A 23,622-nucleotide genomic window follows, 5' to 3' on the forward strand; every position below is an offset into this window, starting at 1 on the left:
GGCTAGGGTCAAAATGTCTGTTTGCTGCATGCCCGCTGGGGCTGCAGTGACCTTTATGATGACTGGGTCGTCGTTGGCAGAGTCTTCATCAGCAGCAGTATCCGCCACTTCTTGTTGAGACTCATCACACTCCATAACTCTGAGACTTTGGACGAGCTTCCTTTTACGCTTAACTACCTTTGTTTGTTCCCAAGTTTGATCCGTATCATCAGAAGGAGGTGTGCTTGAAGAGGATGTAGACACCACCCTTGATCTCTTCCTTGCTAGGGGTGTGGAAGACAATGAAGGATCATCAGGAGGAGTGGCTTCCTCAAATGATACCTCGCCTTGATTGTCGATTTCCTGATGTGCCCCTACTTCGGGAGGAACAACTATTGTGGGCACTTGTTGTGACCCTCCATGCACCTCTGCTTGCGCATCTCCTTGCGCTGCCTCTCCTTCCACATGTACTTGGGCTTGTACTTGCACATGTGATTGTTGTTGCGGCTGTGGTTGTTCAACACTCGTCAGATGAGCTACAACAACCTGTGTTGATTGAGGGACATTGCTGCTGCTTTCTTGCGATGAGCCAACATCACTGGTCGATGGTGATTGAAGAAGTATACTGGCTGCCTCTGCAGCACTCAAGGGCTTGGACTTAAGTTGGCGTGGTGGTGGTGGTGGCACTGAGCCCAATGGAGCGGGGGTGCTGCTGCCAGCTTGGTCCCCAGCAGATCCCGCTGCAGCTGCTGCAGGCATACTTTTTTTTTTACTCCCAAAAAAAGGGGCGGGCGGCACACCAGTGTCCTTGGTAACTTGCTTCTTCTGCTCCTTACTGGCACCTTTCTTGCTAGAGGAGCTACGGGTTACTTTTTTTGGGGCCATCTTCTTCAGAGCAGGTCAGCAGGCAGCAGTTGCACGAGTTGCAGAGGGTTCTGTGTCCAGACGTGACGTCGCGTGACGTTATGCTGCACACACCGCTGCAGGACTTCTTCCTGGCACTGGTGGTTCTATTGAGTCTTCTTGTGCACCTAAAAGCAATGGAAGACAGAGGAACATCAGTTCAGTTATACACCCCAAAAAATTGACAAAACACAGAAAAATGAGCACAATCCCATGCCATCCATGATGTTTACATTGAAGACACCCCACAGAAAGACTAGGGACATGCAAGTATGCAACACTCACTACCCCTGGGCATAAGGGATGAAAAGTAGGCAAAATAAGTGCAGGCCTCAGACACTGCCTCTCCTCAAAATGGCCCCCTTACACCCCAAGCACATGTTGCCTGTACCAGCCAGCACTCAAGATGGCCACCACCACCACCCACATGGCCAGTCCACATCAACAGTACACCCCCAAAAAACAGAAAAACAGCCAGAAATCACCACAATCCAATGCCATCCATGATGTTTACATCAAAGAGAGTGAGACCACACCACAGGCACACTCAGTCCATGCACCACCACCACCCCTGGGCAAGCAAAAGGCCACACCAGCAGCCCCCCAAAAACGACAAAAAACAATAAAATAAGCACAATCCCAGCCCATCCATGGCCTCAATTATGTTTAAATTCAAGAAGACACCCCACAGAAAGACTAGGCCCATGCAACACTCACCACCCCTGGGCAAAGGGCCACACCAGCAGGCCCAAAAAAACGACAAAAAACAATAAAATCTGCACAATCCCAGCCCATCCATGGCCTCAATGGTGTTTAAATTCAAGAAGACACCCCACAGAAAGACTAGGCCCATGCAACACTCACCACCCCTGGGCAAAGGGCCACACCAGCAGGCCCAAAAAAACGACAAAAAACAATAAAATCTGCACAATCCCAGCCCATCCATGGCCTCAATGGTGTTTAAATTCAAGAAGACACCCCTCAGAAACACTAGGCCCATGCAACACTCACTACCCCTGGGCATAAGGGATGAAAAGTAGGCAAAATAAGTGCAGGCCTCAGACACTGCCTCTCCTCAAAATGGCCCCCTTACACCCCAAGCACATGTTGCCTGTACCAGCCAGCACTCAAGATGGCCACCACCACCACCCACATGGCCAGTCCACATCAACAGTACACCCCCAAAAAACAGAAAAACAGCCAGAAATCACCACAATCCAATGCCATCCATGATGTTTACATCAAAGAGAGTGAGACCACACCACAGGCACACTCAGTCCATGCACCACCACCACCCCTGGGCAAGCAAAAGGCCACACCAGCAGCCCCCCAAAAACGACAAAAAACAATAAAATAAGCACAATCCCAACCCATCCATGGCCTCAATTATGTTTAAATTCAAGAAGACACCCCACAGAAAGACTAGGCCCATGCAACACTCACCACCCCTGGGCAAAGGGCCACACCAGCAGGCCCAAACAAACGACAAAAAACAATAAAATCTGCACAATCCCAGCCCATCCATGGCCTCAATGGTGTTTAAATTCAAGAAGACACCCCTCAGAAACACTAGGCCCATGCAACACTCACTACCCCTGGGCATAAGGGATGAAAAGTAGGCAAAATAAGTGCAGGCCTCAGACACTGCCTCTCCTCAAAATGGCCCCCTTACACCCCAAGCACATGTTGCCTGTACCAGCCAGCACTCAAGATGGCCACCACCACCACCCACATGGCCAGTCCACATCAACAGTACACCCCCAAAAAACAGAAAAACAGCCAGAAATCACCACAATCCAATGCCATCCATGATGTTTACATCAAAGAGAGTGAGACCACACCACAGGCACACTCAGTCCATGCACCACCACCACCCCTGGGCAAGCAAAAGGCCACACCAGCAGCCCCCCAAAAACGACAAAAAACAATAAAATAAGCACAATCCCAGCCCATCCATGGCCTCAATTATGTTTAAATTCAAGAAGACACCCCACAGAAAGACTAGGCCCATGCAACACTCACCACCCCTGGGCAAAGGGCCACACCAGCAGGCCCAAAAAAACGACAAAAAACAATAAAATCTGCACAATCCCAGCCCATCCATGGCCTCAATGGTGTTTAAATTCAAGAAGACACCCCTCAGAAACACTAGGCCCATGCAACACTCACTACCCCTGGGCATAAGGGATGAAAAGTAGGCAAAATAAGTGCAGGCCTCAGACACTGCCTCTCCTCAAAATGGCCCCCTTACACCCCAAGCACATGTTGCCTGTACCAGCCAGCACTCAAGATGGCCACCACCACCACCCACATGGCCAGTCCACATCAACAGTACACCCCCAAAAAACAGAAAAACAGCCAGAAATCACCACAATCCAATGCCATCCATGATGTTTACATCAAAGAGAGTGAGACCACACCACAGGCACACTCAGTCCATGCACCACCACCACCCCTGGGCAAGCAAAAGGCCACACCAGCAGCCCCCCAAAAACGACAAAAAACAATAAAATTTGCACAATCCCAGCCCATCCATGGCCTCAATTATGTTTAAATTCAAGAAGACACCCCACAGAAAGACTAGGCCCATGCAACACTCACTCACCACCCCTGGGCAAAGGGCCACACCAGCAGGCCCAAAAAAACGACAAAAAACAATAAAATCTGCACAATCCCAGCCCATCCATGGCCTCAATGGTGTTTAAATTCAACAAAACAGTTGTATCATGCACCCATAACCAACCCTGGTCCTACTGGATACTGTGGCTACCCACAATATAATTTATTTAATTTTCTGAAAAAGTTCAAAAATTGTACTTGCAGCAACTGTAATGCCCCAAACAAACTTACTTGTGAAAGTTGATTTCTAATCCAAAAGTGATCCAAAGACAGTCAAAAAGGCCTCAAATCCAAATATCCAGCAGCACCCACAAAAAGTAATCCTTCCAGCTCCAGATCCAAATGAAAGTGACCAGGAGATGGACAAAGCACTGGGAGGAGCCTGCTGGACAGGAACAGGAAGTTGGAGAGTGTGGGGCACTTCCTTCCTCCCCCCCCCCCAAAATGGACTCCTTGCAAAAAAAAAGGCCATGCAAATGTCAACCTGAGGAGTGATTCTGATAAAAATCATAATTTTCTGAAGGTTTATCCTGTTTGCTGGTGATTTTCTTGTGCGAAATTGCAAAATCTCTATTTCGCAAGTGCGAGATTGTTCCTTTCCGCCGCAACTACGTGTTCGCAATTGCGAACTCTCGCGAGGTGTGCTGTGCAAGGTGGCAAGCCGCGAGTACGTATTCGCGGGCGACAAACTCCCGCGGGAACACGCAGCAAGATCTAAAATGGCGCGTCACTCGCAAAGAAAAACAACTCGGCAAACGCTAAAATGACGGAAAGTGAACGCCGTGCACCACGCCGCGCGCCGCAACCAAGCAAAAAATCCGCCGCGAGCGGATTCACGGATTTTCGACAAATTCGCGAGAGTTCGCGGATTGCGAATTTGCCGAAAATCCGAAAAATCCGCGAGCGGAGCGGATTTTACGCCCATGCTTAATCTTGAGCACTGTTCAACAAATCTTGACAAACTTTTACCAAATAATTGTGCCAGTGATATTTGTTGCACCTGGAATGTTCGGGGCGATCCGTCACGGAGAGGCTGAGAAAAGGGGTTGGGGCGGTAAAAAAACATTTGTTTCCCATGCTAATTCTCATAGGAGCTATGAACACGACTACACCCAGAACCACTGGATGGAATTACACCAAATTTGGCAGAAAGCTAGCTTTTGGTCCACAGATTGTGCTTTTTGTTATTTGGTGTAAATCCATTCAGTAGTTGTTGAGAAATTAGGAAAATTCAAATTAGGATATCCATGATCACAGCTAATTCAATTGCTAAGGCAATTGAAGAAGTTGTTGGATGTTAATGAGGTGAAATTTAATATTTCTATTACAATCTAAAACATTTTATACAAAGTAATACTGAGCAAACATTTTATATACACAATCAATACTCCAAACTTTACACACAATGTTTTAATTATAAAATAAACTAAAAGTTAGTATAAAACCCACAGACCAAAATTACAATCAGATTTATTCATATTTAAACCATATCATATACAAAAAGATATGTGTATCACTATTAATAATTAATATATTTTTTAATATGTAATACCATTCCAAAACTTTAAACCATGAAATAAAAAATAAATTCATACTCCAAAATTGACAATCATAAAATAAAAAACTATATTAAACTATTTTAATAAAAATGTGGAATATAACATTTTAATCAAATGTTTTACAAATAATGTGTAATATTTAAATGTATTTTTCACAAAATTATAAATTGCAAAACTTTAATATACAAATGTCCAATTATATTACTTTGTTTAAATAATTTTGATATATTTTTAATTTGTAAATTATTTTTATTATTAACTTTTTTTACTCTTTCAATTTTCTTTTTAATTTAATACAATAACATATATCTTTTAAATATTTTTTAAATAAAATGTATCAAAAGTATTAATATAACAAAATAAATATAAAGATTGTAAAATAATAATTTGATATTAATAAAATAATTAACATAAAATCAATTTTAAAATATACACTTTATAAAAATGTCCTAATCTGTGCCCCCAAAAACCCAATAACCTGGTAAAATAAAAAGTATAAAATCATTATTTATTTAAATGAATATAAATAAAAATATATTTGTTAACAATTTCATAAATAATAAATGATCTTACTAAAAACACATAAAAAGTTAATAAACATATAGATTCAAACACTACGATAAATTAAATACTAATTAACACTTAACAAATGATATTACACACAACAATATTTTCTACATCAAACTTTTCTACGATATTAAAAACAACACAAAAAACAATATTTTTCCCATTGATGTTGCTGTCCTAATTGGGCTGGTGTTCTAACGCCCAATGGCCCAGTAAAAAGGGGTCTTGGCTACAGATCTTTGTCTTTATTCTGCCTTGTGTGAGTCAACTTAACTCAATAAACTCCTTTATATTACTCAGGAGCTATTCCCAATAAGGAAGAGTAAACTAGTGAAAAATCAACTAGGGGTCCCCTATAAAGATAGTTAGGGTCTCATTACGACGTTGGTTGGAAAGGCTCCTAACCCATGTCCTAACCTATGTTTCTGACCGACGTGGAAACATTTCTGCCGACCGATTACGATGGAAAGGTAACCATTCGTACCGTCCGAATCAGTTCAGAATGGCATACGGAGACTCCGAGTCAGTCAAAGCCGAATCTTACAGCACTATGGACAGCGTTCTTGACCGACATATTATGATGTTGGATTCGGAACAGCCTTTTCCGATTGGTCTGTCTGACACGGAACGACTGTCGGGAACTGACTTTGGGGACCGGTAGCAGGCCCTTTTCACCCTGAGGTTTCGGATCGGGAAACAACCTTTACTACGCGGTCGAAACACCGCATTACCATCAGAATGCAGATTTTACAACGAAAGTCGTTACCACGACTTGCACTGGAGGGCTAAGGAATAGTGTGATTTACTATTCCAACACATTTCCTACTGTACGTAGGCTGGAGTTGGAATAGTAAATCATACTATTCCTAAGTCCAGCACCCTACAGCGCAAGTTGAGGTAACGACTTGCGTTGTAAAAGCTGCGTTGTATTGGTAGTGCGGTGTTTTGACCACGTAGTAACGTCACACATCCCTGGTCGGGGCCCGTGGGAGTACCCAAGGGACCCCCTTTAAAACCATGCACAGTGTGGCAGGCACCAAGGGGTGCCCGCCACAGTGTTCAAGGTTTTCGGCAATCACCCCTTTTTTCAATGCAAGACAGTGTTGTCAGTCGGAACACATACTCCCATTGAAGTCAAAGGGAGACTTTCTGAATGGTGTTCGGAACCATTGTGTAATTGGTCGGTCAGACTCACCGAATATGAGTCGGTAGGAACCAATTCCGACAAGGAGTCGGTCGAATTGCTTTGCAACCAACATTGTAATGAGGCCTTTAATTCTATGGGTCCCTAACAGATATTAAAAACAACTGGACTATATTGGGAAACAATGTTCCTTATTTTCTCCTAAAAGGGCGACATGTTTCCAGCTCAATGATGAAGCATGCCATCCTTTAGGTGGTAAGGGCTGTTCCTAGGATAAGTAAACACTTATTCTAACCAAAACAATTACCTAGGGCACAAGGTGTGAAGCCCTGGGATTGGATAGGGACTGCACACTGTATTATATAAATGCATACTTATACCTTTAATTTATAATTTACGCAACATCTTCAAATTATTATAACTCACGCACCTCAATGGACAGTGCATTAAACTCGGTAGTCACACTACATTATTACAACTTGCCACTCTACAATGTTTTCTTAAAAAAATGTTGATTTGTGATATCCTATCTGTTCTTGTAAATACTATTATTTTACATGGTATAAATGAGATAGAATAAGTATAAAACAGTGTAAGCAGTTCATGGAGAAGGTACAAGTTATAATTAATGGAGTGTGGCTACAAAGTTGAATGCACTGTATATGGAGGTGTGCATGTTGTAATAATTTGAAGGTGTTGTGTAAATTATTATTTAAAGGTATACATTTAGAAATGTAAATTTTTGTGCAGTTTAAGTTTTGTTTGCAGATAAAGAATAATTAAAGTGACTTTAATTAAAAGGTGTGAGAAAAATATGCATTTAAGGTCTAACTATAACTTAAGATGGTGTTTATTTTAAGTTTGGTTTGTATAGAAAGAATAAATAAAGTTTTCCTGACTATAACCAACCTTTGTTTTTTCATTAAATTTCAATGTTTGTAATTTAAAAAATGGGAAACTGTAGAGTTTACTGTCGTCGAGTGGAGTGGTATTAAGTGGAGTGTGGTACACTACAGTGGAGGAGAATGTTGTAAAATTTTAAAATGTACTGTTGTAGAGTATAGTGTCCTAGAGTGGAGTGGAGTAGAAGGGAATGTGGTACAGTGGAGTGACCTACTGTGCAATGGTGTACAGTGGAGGGGTGTAGAAGGAAGTGGCATAGAGTGTGTGTTATACAGTGGACTGTTGTGGAGTGGAATAGCGCAGAGTAGAGTGGTGTAAAGTGGAGTGTCGTACAATAGAATATCGTACAGTGGAGTTGCGAAGAGTGGAGTGGCTTAGAGTGTAGTGTGGTAGAGTGTAATGTCATACGTTGGAGTAGCATAGAGTGCAGTGGTGTTGAGTGGAGCAGCATACAGTTGAATGAGGGACAGTGTAGTGGTATACAGTACAATAGCATAGAATTGAGTGTCATACAGTGCAGTTTAGTAGAGTGTAGCAGCATTAAGTGGAATTTTGTATAGTGGAGTGGCATAGATTGAGTGGCATAGAGTGGAGTAGCTTTGCGTGGAATAGTTTAGACTGTAGTGGCAAGAGTGGAGTTGCATATAGTGGAGTAGCATAGAGTTGAGTAGCGTAGAGAGGACTAGTGCAGAGAGCAGTGGTATAGACTAGCGTGGGGTAGAATTGAGTGGCTTAGTGTGCAGTGATATACAGTGGAGTGGCACACAGTAGAAAACTGTGCCACACTGTGCAGTGGTGTGCTGTGGTGTGCAGTGGAGTGGAGTATAGTGGAGTGGCATATATTAGAATAGCATAGAGTGCAGTGTCGTACAGGGGATTTAAATACAGTGGAACAGGGTAGTTTGCATTGGCGTACAGTGTAGGGTTGTACAGTTCAATGGTGTACAGTGGAGTGTGTTAGTGTGCCATGGAGTAAAGTGGCATAGAGTGGAGTGTTCCAGAGTTGTCTGATGTAGAGTGAAATAGAGTATAGTTGAGTTGCAAACAGTAGAGTAATGGGCAGTAGAGTGGCATGGAGTGGAGTGAGGTACAGTGTAGTAGCGTACAGGGGTAGAGCATAGACTGAAGTGGCGTAGAGTGGAGAGGCATAAAGTGTTGTGGATAGAGTGGAGTGCTGTAGAGTGGAATACTGTACAGTGGTGTACAGTGTAATAGCATATTGTTGAGTGGCGCAGAGTGTAGTGTTGTAGAGCAGAGTGGCATACAGTGGATTAGTGTAGAATGTAGTGACATACAATGGAGTGGTGTAGAGTGGAGTGGCATACAGTGGAATAGCGTACAGTGAAGTGGTGTAGAGCGGAATAGCGTTGAGTGTTACTGGTGAACAGTGCAGTGAGGATGGGCCAGATTTACAGAACAAACTTAGGAGTCCTAACTTTACTACTCCTAAACTGAGAAAAATCCTAACTTTAAGGCTTTCGGTATTCACAGAAGGCATTTAGGAGTCCTAAAGTTAGGACTCCTAACTTTTGTGAATACCGAAATGAGTAAGTGCCTTCTGTGAATACCAAAATGAGTAAGTGCTTTCTGTGAATACCAAAATGGTAGTAAGTTTAGGATTTTGTCTTAAGTTAGTTCTGTGAATCGGGCCCATAGAGTGGAGTGGCATATAGTGGAATAGTGTACAGCACAGTAGCGTAGAATGGGATGCCGTAAAGTGGGATAGGGTAGATTGTAGTAGGGTAGAGTGGACTGGCTTAGAGTGGAGTGATGTACAGTGGAGTGACATAGATTTGAGTAATATACAGTGTAATAGCATGCGTATTTATGATTACGGAACTCCAAAATGTTCACATAAAGTCACAAAATTACATACTTGTATATAAGATAAAATTCTAATTTACAATTAACTACACATAAAAAAATATCCCACACCATCATGAGATCAGACAATCATGAACAGTATCCAAGGTTCAAAAAGCTTTTATTTGAAAGGATTCTAACAAACAGCAGCATATTTGCAGAGCAAAGTATAAAGTGACTTTCGTGCCATCAGTGCAGGGGTTTAGAAACGAGAGAAAAAATGTATATAGAGAAGAACGATTTATATGCCACAAAAATGCGAACAAGCAAAACAAATAACTAATACATAAAAGATAAAAATCACCCACCTAAGAAAGTATCAGCCTCTACAACCTACAGACTGATACAGCTTAATATAATTTTAAAAGGGACTTAAAAAAATAAAAAAATCTCTTTCAAAATATTATATTAGGAGCATCATAAAGTGATTGTCGTACTGCTGAGGCTGAGGGGATATATAACTGTAAACAAATTGGCCTCAGCCATTTCTGCCGACATATTAACAAAGCACAACAGATGAATAATATATGGTTAATATCTTGAAGACCATTTTTGCACAGGTTACAGATCGCTGATCAACTGTACCATTTAGCCTGGAGGGGATTTAAAGGAAGCATGACCTGCCTCAAAAGTAGCAGAAATCAGCACACTCCATGCAGCAGATTCCATGAACTATAAGCCTCTACTGTATTTATCAAGAAGGAATCAATAGCCAGATGGTAGCCCATCTTTAAAGTGCAGGCTTCCCTGTCCATATGTAAACTCATGACCCAGGTGGCCTGTTTCAAAGTAGCTTTTAATTGGTGCGGCGTCAAAGTAAAAATCAAAAACTGGTCTAATTGCAAAAAATCTATCACAATCATAAAATTTCGATAAATTAAATATCTTTTTTTCGACCATCTAAACATTTTTTTCACAACCCAACCCTGAGTGTATCATGGTAGATCTTTGCTAGATCCTTGGTCCAACGCACTACCCTTGCGAGATCCTGTGCCCAGGTGCTTCTCAATCAAAATTCTAGCCTAAGGGTGGCCACAGAGAATGACGGATTAACTAAGGCTAGGCTTCTATGAATTCAGCCTTCCAGCTCAATTTTGATACAGAAATCAGATCTGTACCATACTACAAGGAAGCAGGAATCTTACTATGAAAGGCCTCCAATAAAAGTGTAAAATGGCTTCTCCTGGTGGCCCTATAATTGGAGCCCAGACATTTAGCCTGAGAGGTGGCTTTAGACATATTTTTTTCTATATGGGCTTTATCGCTTAAATTTCCGCACACTATCTTCCCCAAAAAGATAAACAATTTTACAATTTCCAGCTTTGGACCACCTAGATACCATGCAAAGTTCCCATATTTTGGCTTCTACCTTCCATGCATACACATAATTTTACTTTTGGATAAATTGATCTTTAGGTGGTGAGTCTCAGCAAATTTTTGAAGGGCCTGCAGATGGCTATTTAAACGCTTAGGGGTTAGATCAAAAATTATCATGTTGGCTACGTAAAGTAGGCATACAGTCGGCTTTACCCCAATTGTCATGGCAATGCCTTACTTTGGGCCAAACTATCAGGTAGGTCTGAAATATATAGGAAGAAGAGCAGGGGGGCAAGTAAGCATCCTTGTTTTAATCCATTTACTGGAGGGATAGGTTGCGATAAACCTCTGTCTCCAGCCAATAAAACTCTAAATTAAGTACCAATATGGAGGGCACAAACTAACTCTAAAAGGGTGCTCAGCATAGCCAAATTTGAAAACTTACTCTACAGCAAAGGGCGAGCTACTTTTTCAGGTGCTGTGGAGAAGTCAATAAAAGCTGTGTATACCTTTCCCCTTCTAACTTTAACATATTTTTAATTTACTACCTGAAGGGAGGTTATATTATTGGTCGCTCCATGTTTCGCCCTGAACCCAGTTTGCTCCATAGGTATGATTTTATGAACTTCTGCCCATTCACTATTCTGGGTCAGAGGGCATATCATAAATAATTTACCCACAATGTCAAAAAGTACGACCTGACAATAGTTTTCTGACAAGTCACTGATTCTTTTCTAAAATACTTCAACTATATTACTCCCCTACCAGGAAGGGGGAGCCATTTTTCTTTCATAACATTGAAAAACCGGGCAGAGACTTTTACTCCAAATTGAACCATGTTGTTTTATACCAGTAATTGGTATTTCATCGGGGCCCATCGCCACCGAAGTACACATTCCCCTGATTACCAGTTTTATTTCTTTTTCAGGAGGTAGTCCATTCCTTTAATATGAAGAACTTGGTAGCACCCTCATTTGCTGCATCGAGTCTGTGGATAAAACTGTCTCATTTGAGTTCTTCAATAGTGACAGGGATGGATCTAACTCTGGCTCCACAGCCCTCTGCAACAACAGATCAAAAGGTTCTTGTCTGGCTTTTTAAAACCCCTTCCCTAAATTTTATGTAGAATTTATCTTCCTCCTCCTTTCTTAACCGAGCCTTCAACTGGTTCCATCTCCTTTTTACTAACAACACTGTGGAATATTTTTCAGGGGTGTAATGCAGATATTGTTCCCTGACTAGAGTGTTTATTTTACAATATACACAGAGAAGGGAATGAGGAACCCCTGTCATACTTTCCTTTGGACCCCATTGTTTTACAGTTACAGCTAGTTGCGGCTTAAGAATATTAAAACGTTCTATTTTTTTTCCTTACCAACCGGACAACTTGTCTAAAGTGGCCTCTAGGGTACCTCAAAGGCCTAAAATTGCCCTATAATCTCCATGAATGCTCCCTGTTTTCTAGCGGACTGGCCATCCAGAACCCAAGAACTGACGGGAGACGTATTAAAATCTACAAGAAGCGTTAGAAGCTTATGATCACTAAGGAAAGAATCGGAGACCTTTCAATCATCCAGTAAAAGGAAGGGAGCACATCCCAGTGCCACATAGTCAAAAATAGACTCTCCACCTGGAGTTTTATGTGTAAAAGCTGTGAGAGAGTCAGACAGTAACCTCCCATTCGGTATGACACCATTGGCCTTTCTCAGTCCAGCCTCTAACATTTTCCCTCTCTTATCAGTTCTTGTTTTGGGGGAACAGAGCTTGTGGTATCCGCATGGATTCCTCTTTTTCTTTCTCCTGCAACCAATCTAAAGTAAAATTAGATATCTTATAGGTCAGATGGCCTTCCAAAATTATATGCGGAGGAAACTCCTTATCACATGCTATTTCAATATTGGAAAATACCTCACTTAAGAGAACATCATAAGAGGCCTCTGGCAGAATATAAGCATTTATCAACATTAGTGGGGGCGTTCTCAGATTTCCATCAGAATTCGTTAGAGATACTGCCAAAAATAAATTACTCGGACTTTTTCACATTCACATCTCCAGCGTGTCCCCTCCTTGAAGGTGTTGCCTTGCAGTCTAAAATGAAAAAACCATCACAAGTCATTTCACCCACGCACCAGGGGCTCGATTGCGATCTCGGACGGAAGGTCTCCAAATCGGATTTGGTTTTACCTAAACCGAACCGGAGCCCTTATCTCCGACCGACTCATTCCCAATTCCAAACAGCCAAGTACGATGTGTGGAAACCCTTAGCGCTGACCAAATCAGTTCCAGAAGGCATACAGAGATATAGAGCCCTCCGGAGCCAAATCGTACAGCTCTATGGAGTAGGTTTTCAAAGCGGGCAAGTACGATGAACGATTCGGATAGCCTTTACGATTTGTTTTGCCCGGATCGAAAAGGCTGCCGGAATTGGTCTTTTGGGGCCATAGCAGGCCCCCCTTTACCTGTGGCCCTTCAAATCTTTCCTGTGGGGGTACTCATGGGTCTCCCCTTTCAGACCATGCGCAATGTGGCAGGCACCAATGGGTGCCTGCCACAGGGTGCAAGATGATCCCCAACCATCCCTTTTGTCAATGGAAGCTTGTGTAAGCGTTCCGTACACAGGGCCCCATTGAAGTCAATGGGAGTCCGACAGAATCGTATCTGGATGCATTCAAATGCATTGTACTTGTTCAGTCGGACTCCCCTGACACAAGTCATATGGAAAGCATTCCAGACACGAGTTGTTCGGTTTGCTTTCCGAACGAGATTGGAATCGGGCCCTAGGTCTCCTGGAGACATACTACATCTGCCTCTAAAGAACTTAGTTAATGCAGCTTATCCCCACTGATCTTTATTCCTCCTACATTCCAGGATATGATTTTTAACTCATTGCTAATAGGAGGGATGTTGCAGGTGGTTACAATGAGAAAAACTAGATAATGTACCGGGTAACCACTTCCATTTGAGGGTCTCATCTTTAGAGTTTCCCTGTAAGGAAAGAGTGGGGGATTCTCTGATTGACACTCATCCACCATGTTTATCTAAATGGATTTGTATTCCTTTTACAGCAATCGGTGACCCCCTACTGATAGACAGAAATTGGTATGGCAAAGACCTTCTATCTGCGGCACAGTACCCATCCTCTTCTAAATTTGGGATGACATCAGTCCCCTTACCTTGCAAACTTTAAGACAATCTTTAATATCAAATTTGAAGTAATTTTAGAATAAAACATTACCCTTGATTAAAATCTTGCTTTAAAGCGTAAAAGCAAAACTAAATTTATATCACTATTTTGGATAAGCTTCAGATTCTCAATCTCCGAAAAACATTTAAGCTGCAAGGCCCTATTTAATATTAGATTTCCATTAAACAAGGGAATAAAATCCAACCTATAAGTGTCCACATTGTGCCAGGAAGGTTCTTCCCCTCCTAGCTCTGAAGAGCCTCTCATTTTACCAGGATCAAGAAAAGATACTGCCATTGGGTTCAGTACAGATGGAATATGTGAAAGGGTGCCCTTTGATCCACCATTGGCGCTGCTACAGGCCCCTCAGCTAAAGCGTTAGCATCACTGGTTTCAAAAGCCAATGGGTTCAATGGAGTTAAAATAGAGAGGGGAGATACCTCATACACCACCATTGACTCCACTGTCGATTTCTCATCCGGTAAATTTACGTTGCCACTTTCCAGGTCAGTACCTTGAGGACATACTTGCAACGATTCGATTAAGGACTCTGTACTACAAGTGGCCTCTATGGCCTCTATATTTTCTCTAAAACGTAGTCTCCTTTGTTTCTTGTAGTAGGAAATATTTTTCACATGATTCTGTGTCCAAGGTTTGATGCCTGCACTGGCAGAAAGTGTGCAGCATTACTCCAGGACAGCCACATTATTCCCACGATGACTGTGTAGTCGCCTGTCATGGGAGATGTAGTTGTGCTTGAGGCTTCCCCTAGCTGCACAGTCTATAGCCTTGGAGGAATGATAGAGTTGTTTGTGCGCTGCAAAACCGTGTGCACTTAGGATGTGATGTGTGTATATGATAAGTGATGTAATGTAGCATGGTAGACATGATCTTGAAAGGTTAAAATATGACTATATTTCTCTGTTTCACAGGTCTGGGATACCTCATATGCATCGTGACGATTGGATTTACCTGTGGACACACAGATGAGAGATAGGGAATACCATACTTTAACATGATGTTTGGACGCAGCATTTCACATGGTGTTGCATTAGTGAGACTCTTTCACACTATTGAATTCAGAAATAGGGCCTCACTTAGCGGTTGTTGCCACTGGGCAACACTTAATGTCACCTGGCTGTGCTGGCCTGCATCCAAAGTGAAGAGTTAGAATGTGCCATTTTCCTAACATACACCACCTCCATGGTTCATCTGCATATCCACCTTCACCTGGTAGTGACTAGTGCCAACACAACCCCCCCTTGCACTATGGTGCACATGTGTCAGCGTAGGGTCCTCAAATAACTTAGGGGCTTATTTATGAGCCCATGGGGACACTTTTGCACTGCAGTCCCTTTTCAAGATACCACAGCGGCGTAAACAATGAGCCATGTTGCACAATATTTACAAAGTGACGCACCTAGGCAGATGCATCACCTTGTAAACCCCTGCACCAGATCATACCTGCTTCATGTGTAATGTATGCAGGATGGCCATCCCCATGCAACAAAGCCTTGTAGGAGTGGTGCAGTGAAATCTATCAGATTTCATTGCACCACTTCTAGGACACCACTGCATCAAAACCTTACACCTGCCTCATAGCAGGTGTAAGGGTGATGCAGTGCTATGTGTATAGGCCTACCTCATGCTTTGCTGGAGTTGCGTCATGCTTGCGACACAACTCCTGCAATGCGTGACTTTTGCACTAACAGATATGTCAGGATTCCTGACGTATCTGTCATTCCTTGCGCCATGGAGCGCCATACCTCAAATACAGCACATCCATTGTGTCGCAAGGAGGGTGCAGTGGAAACTGTTGCATCACTGTTTTATCGCAGCGAGGCAACAGTAAATGAGGCCCTTAATGTTTAAGGGACACATCCCTGCACCAAAAGCAAAACATCTATGCTATTTCCTCCTTCTATGAGTCCTGCGGAATGCAGGACACATGGTAAATGGACATGACAAAGAGACATGTAAATATGTAGCTTCATTTCTCCTCCCTAGTGAGGCACACTATTTGCAAATGGTCCCAGGATCCTTGAACCTTGGATATGTGGAAATGTGTGAGATCTTCATTGGTGTTGCATGTGAAAAGCCACTGCAAGACCCATGGAATACATCCTTAACGTAGGGTGAATGAATGCTGCACTGTACTCCAGCTTGCCTTACTGCAAATCTATGAGGCCATGCAAGGACACACAGGCTGACTTTGCATTGCCTCACTGATATGAGTTGGAGACCTGCTCCTCCAGAGTATCATGAATAGTGATGCTCCAACAGCTCAGTCCGCCCATACATGTGGCCAACAGTGGTGCAGCTGGTCTCAACAAGTGTGACTTTTAGGATTGTGTCACGCATATGCCATGTAGTATAGCTCAAGTATGTAGAACCCCACCTACTACATTTGCACTGTCTTATTTAGCCCAACCTAGTAGGACATCATATTCTAACATAATTGATTGTCATGTGGTCTGTCGTGTGCTTGAGAATACTTACCAACCGGTAGCCCATTCCTATCTGTCCCATTCTGGAAGCCCTCGTTGATGATGGAATGCCGGTAGATGAAGGAATCATGAGTACTGCCCCAGTACTTTGCAAAGACATTGATGAAGAGGCCCAGATGGTCCACAATTGCCTACACTTTCATAAAATGTGTGTGCTTCCTATTGCGGTGCAGGTGTTATGTAGCCGCTGGAGGCACAAGCTGCAAATGGGTGCAGTCCATTGTCCCCAACCCGTGGAAATCCTGCAATGGCATGAAAGCCTTGCTTGTTTTCCTGTTGGTTCTGCATTATGTTGGGGAAGAAGAGGTACTGGAGTGTGAGGAAAATGATGGCATCCAGGATAGAGGGGAGGAACCTAGAGAAGGAAGCTTAGTATACTCTGGCTGTGGTGGGCTGGAAAGTTCCAGCCACCAGCATGTGTAGAACAGCCAGTAGTTTAGCCTGCGGAGGGATGCTGGTGCACTGCTGCCATGTTGACTGCAGCCTAGGTGCAATTGTGTGGAGGAGGAGGACAATGGACTCCGTCCTGAGCCCCTGAGCCTATAGTGAGCAATGACCTCCTCCTCCCTGAGGTCAATGAGGCTAAACCTCTGGTGGTATGCCTGCTCCCTTCTCCTGCGCTCCCTCTTTGGTGATGGTGGTGGTGATGGTGGTGGTGGTCTTCTTGGTGCTCCAAGCTGCAATAGGAGTAGTTGAGCTTACCAGCGTCATTCGGGTATGTTCTGCTTTCATATTTAGTGGACATACGTCATTTTTACGCCTGGCCATCCGTAGTGGTAAAATACTGCCACTATTGGGCCTCTGCATGTCTTTTACAAAAGTAGTGTAATTTGCCAAAGTCATTGTAACTATGGCTACATCAGTTTTGCACGGCTTTTTAAGGGGGAACGCTTACCTTGCATATATATTTATCACTAAGTAACTCAGCAGTATCTGGTGCTGTGAAAAATAGGCGCTGAAGTTTAAAAAGTGAAGCTAAAGGCATTATCATCACTTTGTAAATAAGGAGCAAAAAAAGCTGCCATAGTATAAAAAAAAATATGCTGTGGTGGAGCTAGCGCCTAGCAAATATGCCCCCTGATACTTACCTACAGCTAAGGGCACAATGCAGGACATAGGCAAAGTATACCTTAAAAACAACAAGGCTACTTTTAACTTTTTTAAAGGCAGTCATTAGCCAATCAAATAATGACTTGTCATCGCTATGTACCCCGATACTTCAGCGAAATACCACAAAATGTTGTGGAAATACAGCTACAACTAACAGTACTAAGTTTAAATGCCTTATAAATTAAATATACGTATCCTACGTAACTGTAGTGCTGCAAAGGATCATCTCTGCACCATAATGTCTAATCCTGTCAAATATAAATCCATACAGCCATTTTCAGCCCACATCCAATAAAAAAAGTCTATGGAAAATGCATTGGTGGAAAAAGTGATTTGGGAACCCACCCACCCCTTTATCTTTGCACCCCTTAGCCAATCACCACAAAACTTTGCATCGCCTGCCAATGTAGAAGGAAGAGCAGATCTGCAAAGTTTCGTCAAATGGGTGCATAGTTATTAATGGCGAAAATATGGGAAATTCCTATCTCTGGTAACCCTAACTATAACTTGAGAGTGGCTACTGCCCCTCTAATAAAATTTCATAATCCATGACATAATGGGGTTGCCACTTTTCAAAGTTAAAGAGCATTTGTTAGAGCCAGATATCTAGGTCCGGATTTATCATTCCTTCACACAACGCTGCACTTCATGAAGGGGGCCAGAAATGCTGCATATTTAACATTATATGGCACATTCATGGTGCAAGGGTGCCTGCATTGTAGGCAGGATTTCCTTGTGCAGGAAGAACACCTTTCTGTACACAAACAATCCTCAGAAGCATTTTCCTCTTTCTAATTGTGTACACTTACAAAGAAAAAACAACGAGGAGAAATGAAGAAATTTCTCCCCATTGCTACTCCCTGGGTATGTGCTAAAATCTATGGGTGGATGCGTGGGAACACCCATGCTCCAACCATGGAATGCCTTCTCAGGACACATTAAACCAAGGCAGTGACTTGTGATGCCTTGCGTTACTCCATATTTACCAAGCCACATAGGGCCATGCAACGTGGCCTTGTGTGGCTTGGTAATTCTCTTTCTAGGTTTTGTGTCGCCCTACATCTCCTTGCGTTGTGCAAGGGTGATGCGAAACCTTAATTAATTTGGCCCCTCGTGTATCTAAGAAATTGAGTTGTAATATAAATGCAAGTCGTAGGACCATGCTGTGGAAAGCCATTCTAAAGTATGCTTAATAGTAAAATCAATAAAGCAGCAGGACTCAGTGATATCCTATTCTTTTCCAGAAATCAACAGTCAATATTTGCAAATAACCCTCTCAAATGCTATAATCTTGTGTACATGTATTATGCCCAAAATAGGTTTGTACATTCTACATTTCCACTGGTAATCATCAGCCCGGATTCCTATCCAAGATAATTAAGTTGTCACACAGCTAATCACTGACAGAACCCTAGCAGCCAGTTTTGGTGAATTCATTTAACTTCACTCAGTTTTGTTACTAAGTAAGACATTTGCAAATTTGAATGTATTGGTGCTAGAACACCATTTTCAGTCCTTGTGAGATCACAACATCCAAAAATGATATGTCCCTGTCTACTTTCCAAATCAAGTGAACAAACAATTGATCAATCCCAGGTTTAATGAGTTTTTTACACTGTTGATGTTGGCCAATCCATTCAAAAGTTGCTAAATGTTCAATAGTAATGTATATAACTAGTGGCATTGCTAGGGGGTTGGGCAGGGGGGCGGTCAACACCAGGCGCCACTGTTTTTGTGGGCAGCAGAGGTGAACAACTTGTGTTTGTTGACTACCACCATCCGCCCGCCCCCTGAGAATAAGTTGTCCATCGTCCACCAGATCCCCCCCGACAGAAGAAGTCATCCGTCGGCAAACTTAGGGTCCACCCCGAGTGACAGTAGGTCCAGCTACGCCACTGTATACAAACTGCTAACCATACATGTTGTTGATTTAAGGACTAAAGTATAAAACATCACACTGTTATCCACAATAACATTATCTTTTTTTTTAATAAACTCTTTTTATTCAAGTTTTCTGGCCATAGATACATAAACATTAAGGGGGGAAAACTTTTTTTTTGTATAGACCTGCCCTAACAAACCAGGGATAACATTGTCAAACCAAGTCCTAATAGGCTAGTATGCAATTCAATGTTATGTTATAAGTTATGTTATGTTAGGTTATAAGCTGTTTTGTAATGCGTTCAATTACTACCAGAGTATCCTGGCGCGGTATACCGCTGGGGAACCCGTCCTGGCTTTCCCTGTGGGATGGTCCCTACTGGGAGTCCCCAAGGTGAAGCCAGGCATCCCTGGCGTTGATGGGGCCGTTGTGGAGATTAGGCAAGCTAGTGCCCAGAGTTGCCGAGTGGGACCCCTGGTTAGAGTAGGCACCGAGGCGAGAATTATCGAGTCCGCTGACCCTGGTCCACGACCCTGCCGCGTCGGGAATTGAACCCTGGTCCCGGGCCGACTCCTGCTTCCGGGTCTGCCACCTCTAACCAGTGAGCCACACCACTCCAGTCTGCCATACCTCTCTGAGTCCTCCTCCTGCCCTGAGGAGGTGTAGGAGACTTCACCATGGCCTCTGAACACTGCTGCAGTATAAAGAAGGTCCTATTTTGTCATGGGAGCAAGAGCTAATGAACCAGCGCCAAGTTGCCTACTCTATGTCCTCTATCTGGCTTTGCTAGAGGCCCCATGTATCGATAAATGTTCCCGGGTATGCCCAGGCCCTATAAATCTGCTGCTCAGCCCTCATACGCCAGTCCATATTAGACTCCCACCTGGTCACTGTTGGTACACCAGGCGCCCTAAAGTTGAACTAGGTCTTGCCTAGCAACCAACAAGGCAACATTACAAAAGATAAGTGCATATCTGTCCAAAGTCTGCTCCCGCCAGGTTCCCAGCAAAACCACCCTTGGGTTGAACTCTAATGGCTGTTCAACGACTTGTGATATCCTGCTTTGGACTCCCCCTCAAAATGGGTGCAACTTTGGGCAGTCCCACAGTGTCTGTCTCAATGTACCCTGTTGTGTGCACCCTTTCAAGCATTGATCCTTTGCTGCCTCGCCTATTGTGAATAGCTGCGTCCTTCTGCAATATGCTCTGTGCAAGATTTTAATCTACATGGGCCTTAACGCTGCCCTGATTGTGACCTTGCGTGGGTGTATACAGGCTTTTCCCCATGTATCGTCCTTGATGACCCCCAAATCCCCATCATACTTGTCCCAGCAGTGTTCTATATATTAGTGAGATAGCATATCGGTGCAATGGGGCCCCTAGTATTTCACAGTCTAGGGGATTTTATAAGGTACCTCCTCAGACATATCAATACTCTTCAGCATTACATTTTTGATTTGTATATATCTCAAGTATTGAACCCATGTGAGCTCATACTGTGCCTGCAGGTCTGCAAATGACATTATGCCTGACTCCTTACAAATGTCCCCCACATTTGAGATCCCCAAAAGGTCCCTCTTCCTACCAGCCACCACAGGCTGTATCAGGGCAAGGGCTGCTGAATCTCACAGGGGCCTTTCAAGCATGATCTTGTTTACCCAACCAATCCTATTAATGGGTTCAATTCATGTCTTTATCGCCATTGTTGTTGGGGACGGTAGTTTGTCCCCTCCTTGCAGCTGTTTGCCGTACCCCTGTGGATCCATAGTCCATCAGTCCACTATCAGTGAAGGCTTGCATTGCTTCGCGAATGTCCAGTTGTTTATTACTACCAATTGTGTTGCCCCGTAGTAGAGATGGGGAACATCCATTACGACGCGGTGTTTACACCGCACTACCATTACAACGCTGGTTTTACAACACAAGTCGTTACCACGACTTGCGCTGGACGGCGCTCTAGGCTAAGGAATAGTAGATTTACTATTCCAACACCTTCCCTACTGTACGTAGGCTGGTGTTGGAATAGTAAATCTTACTATTCCTAAGTCCTGCACCCTACAGCGCAAGTCGTGGTAATGACTTGCGTTGTAAAACCAGCGTTGTAATGGTAGTGCGGTGTAAACACCGTGTTGTATTGACATACAACCGTGGGCCTCCATTCCACAGGAGGAACCTAGTGGCAGTGGCAGAGACCAGAAAGAGCAAATATTGGAGTGCATATAGGCACTTGGGAGATATATCATTTTGTATCCAACAGGGATAAGGGTAACCTACACCAGTGGTACACATCGCACTTATATTCCTCTAGGATTTTGCCCAGATTATTCTCAAAGAGGAGCGGTTGGTCCCTATTAACGTAAATCCTAGGTACCGGAATTATCTTCCCTCAATAGGTATTGGGCACATCCACCTCCCCTGCTGCCACCATCCTGCCAGGTAGAAGAGGCGCAATTTCTCCTAGTTAATGTGCAGACCAGAGGACTGGCTGAAGACCATAAAGAAATCGAGTATGTTGTTCACCGAGTCCTCCAGTTCCACCAGATACAGGAGGACATCATCCGCATACAGTGAAATTACATCTTCCCAGTCAGGGTCCCAACGCAATCCAGTGAGAAGGTTGTCTCCTCTAATACAGTTAGTCAGGGGTTCCATTGCTATCGTGAAGAGGAGGTGGGAAGAGGACATCTCTGTCTCCTTCCTCTACCCAAAGCAAACTCCTCTGACATAGCACCATTAACCCGGACCTGTGCGGAGGTTCTGGAATAGAGAAGTCGCACTCATCTGCAGAAAGAAACCCATTGTCTCCAGTAATGCTAGTATGTACGACAATTCAAGGGAATTGAATGCCTTTGCTGCATTTCAATAATATTGTTCGATGCACTGGTATCAGTACAGAATCCTGACTGTTCCAGCAGTGGACTGTTCCAGCAGTGGTATTGTAAACTGTGACAGCCTCTTTATTAATGAAGGAGTATGGCTTATCTTTTTTTTTTTTTTTAAGTAACTAATTTGTCAATAGCTTATTGGATAATTTATTAAGCCTTTTTTAAAGATGGATGCCAGTATGTCACCCTTCCTTGAGTCATATGCGATGCCATTGCAACCAATAGTACGATATTTGGGTGTAAATCATTTAACCAAGAAATCCGGGTAGTGTTTGAAAATAGATATAGGGAGGCTCTTTGTTTCAGGTACTTGTGAGTGTTTTGTTTACTAGATGAAATTCTTGATTGTTCGTTACTGATAAGCTTAGTCATACTAGGCTTGATGAACCAGTGATGGATTAGTATTATGTTTTCTACAAAGTTTCATTTTATCTTAGGTCCACTTATCCCTCTCTACCGCACAGTCACTTGAATTGTCTGGACATAAAGCACATCCCAGCCAAAGCCAAAAACCCTCTATTCTCTGCATTGTCAGCTTCAAGCATCCTATCACATCATGAGTTAACAAAAAAATGTATTTTGTGCTTGGTGTCTTTTATAATACAGTGTTTTCATAGCTGATTTGAAAAATGGTCCATATTGATTTTATTACATTTCAAACATAATTGAGACCTGCCCATATCCACCTTAAAAGTTGCACGCTCTTTGATAAGCAAGTAGTAATCTACATCAGTGTTATATCTACTAGCACTATTTAATAGTGTTCTAAGAGAGCTATTAGGATTTCTAGGTTTAATTTTTTGCATTCTATCAAACTAGCTCAAATACTGCTTCCCCATTTGAACAGCATCGCTGGCTTCTTAACAAAAAGAGATCATGCTTCTCAAAGTGCTCTTTGTAGGATTTTTACACCTGCCTATGTTTCCCCATGGAGCTAATATTCTAGGAAAAGAGTCCACTAAATGTGCTAGTATACACACCTGAAGTGAATGAACTTGCTTCTCAATGTAGAAACTTTGAACAAATGCAAATTTGGAAACAGCCATAAAAGTGTAGTCAATCAGATTATTCAGTCCAGTATTTTAAAATGAGGTAGGACAGGCAAATCATCTTCATAGTGAAACTTCAATGTTCTCAATTGTAATGAATGTAGCTATCATTGTAGCCAGTTATCCTTTTCATTTGGGTGCTGTGGTCAAAA

The sequence above is a fragment of the Lissotriton helveticus genome, chromosome 8 (genome assembly GCF_964261635.1).
Source record: "Lissotriton helveticus chromosome 8, aLisHel1.1, whole genome shotgun sequence".
NCBI classification, from domain to species: domain Eukaryota; kingdom Metazoa; phylum Chordata; class Amphibia; order Caudata; family Salamandridae; genus Lissotriton; species Lissotriton helveticus.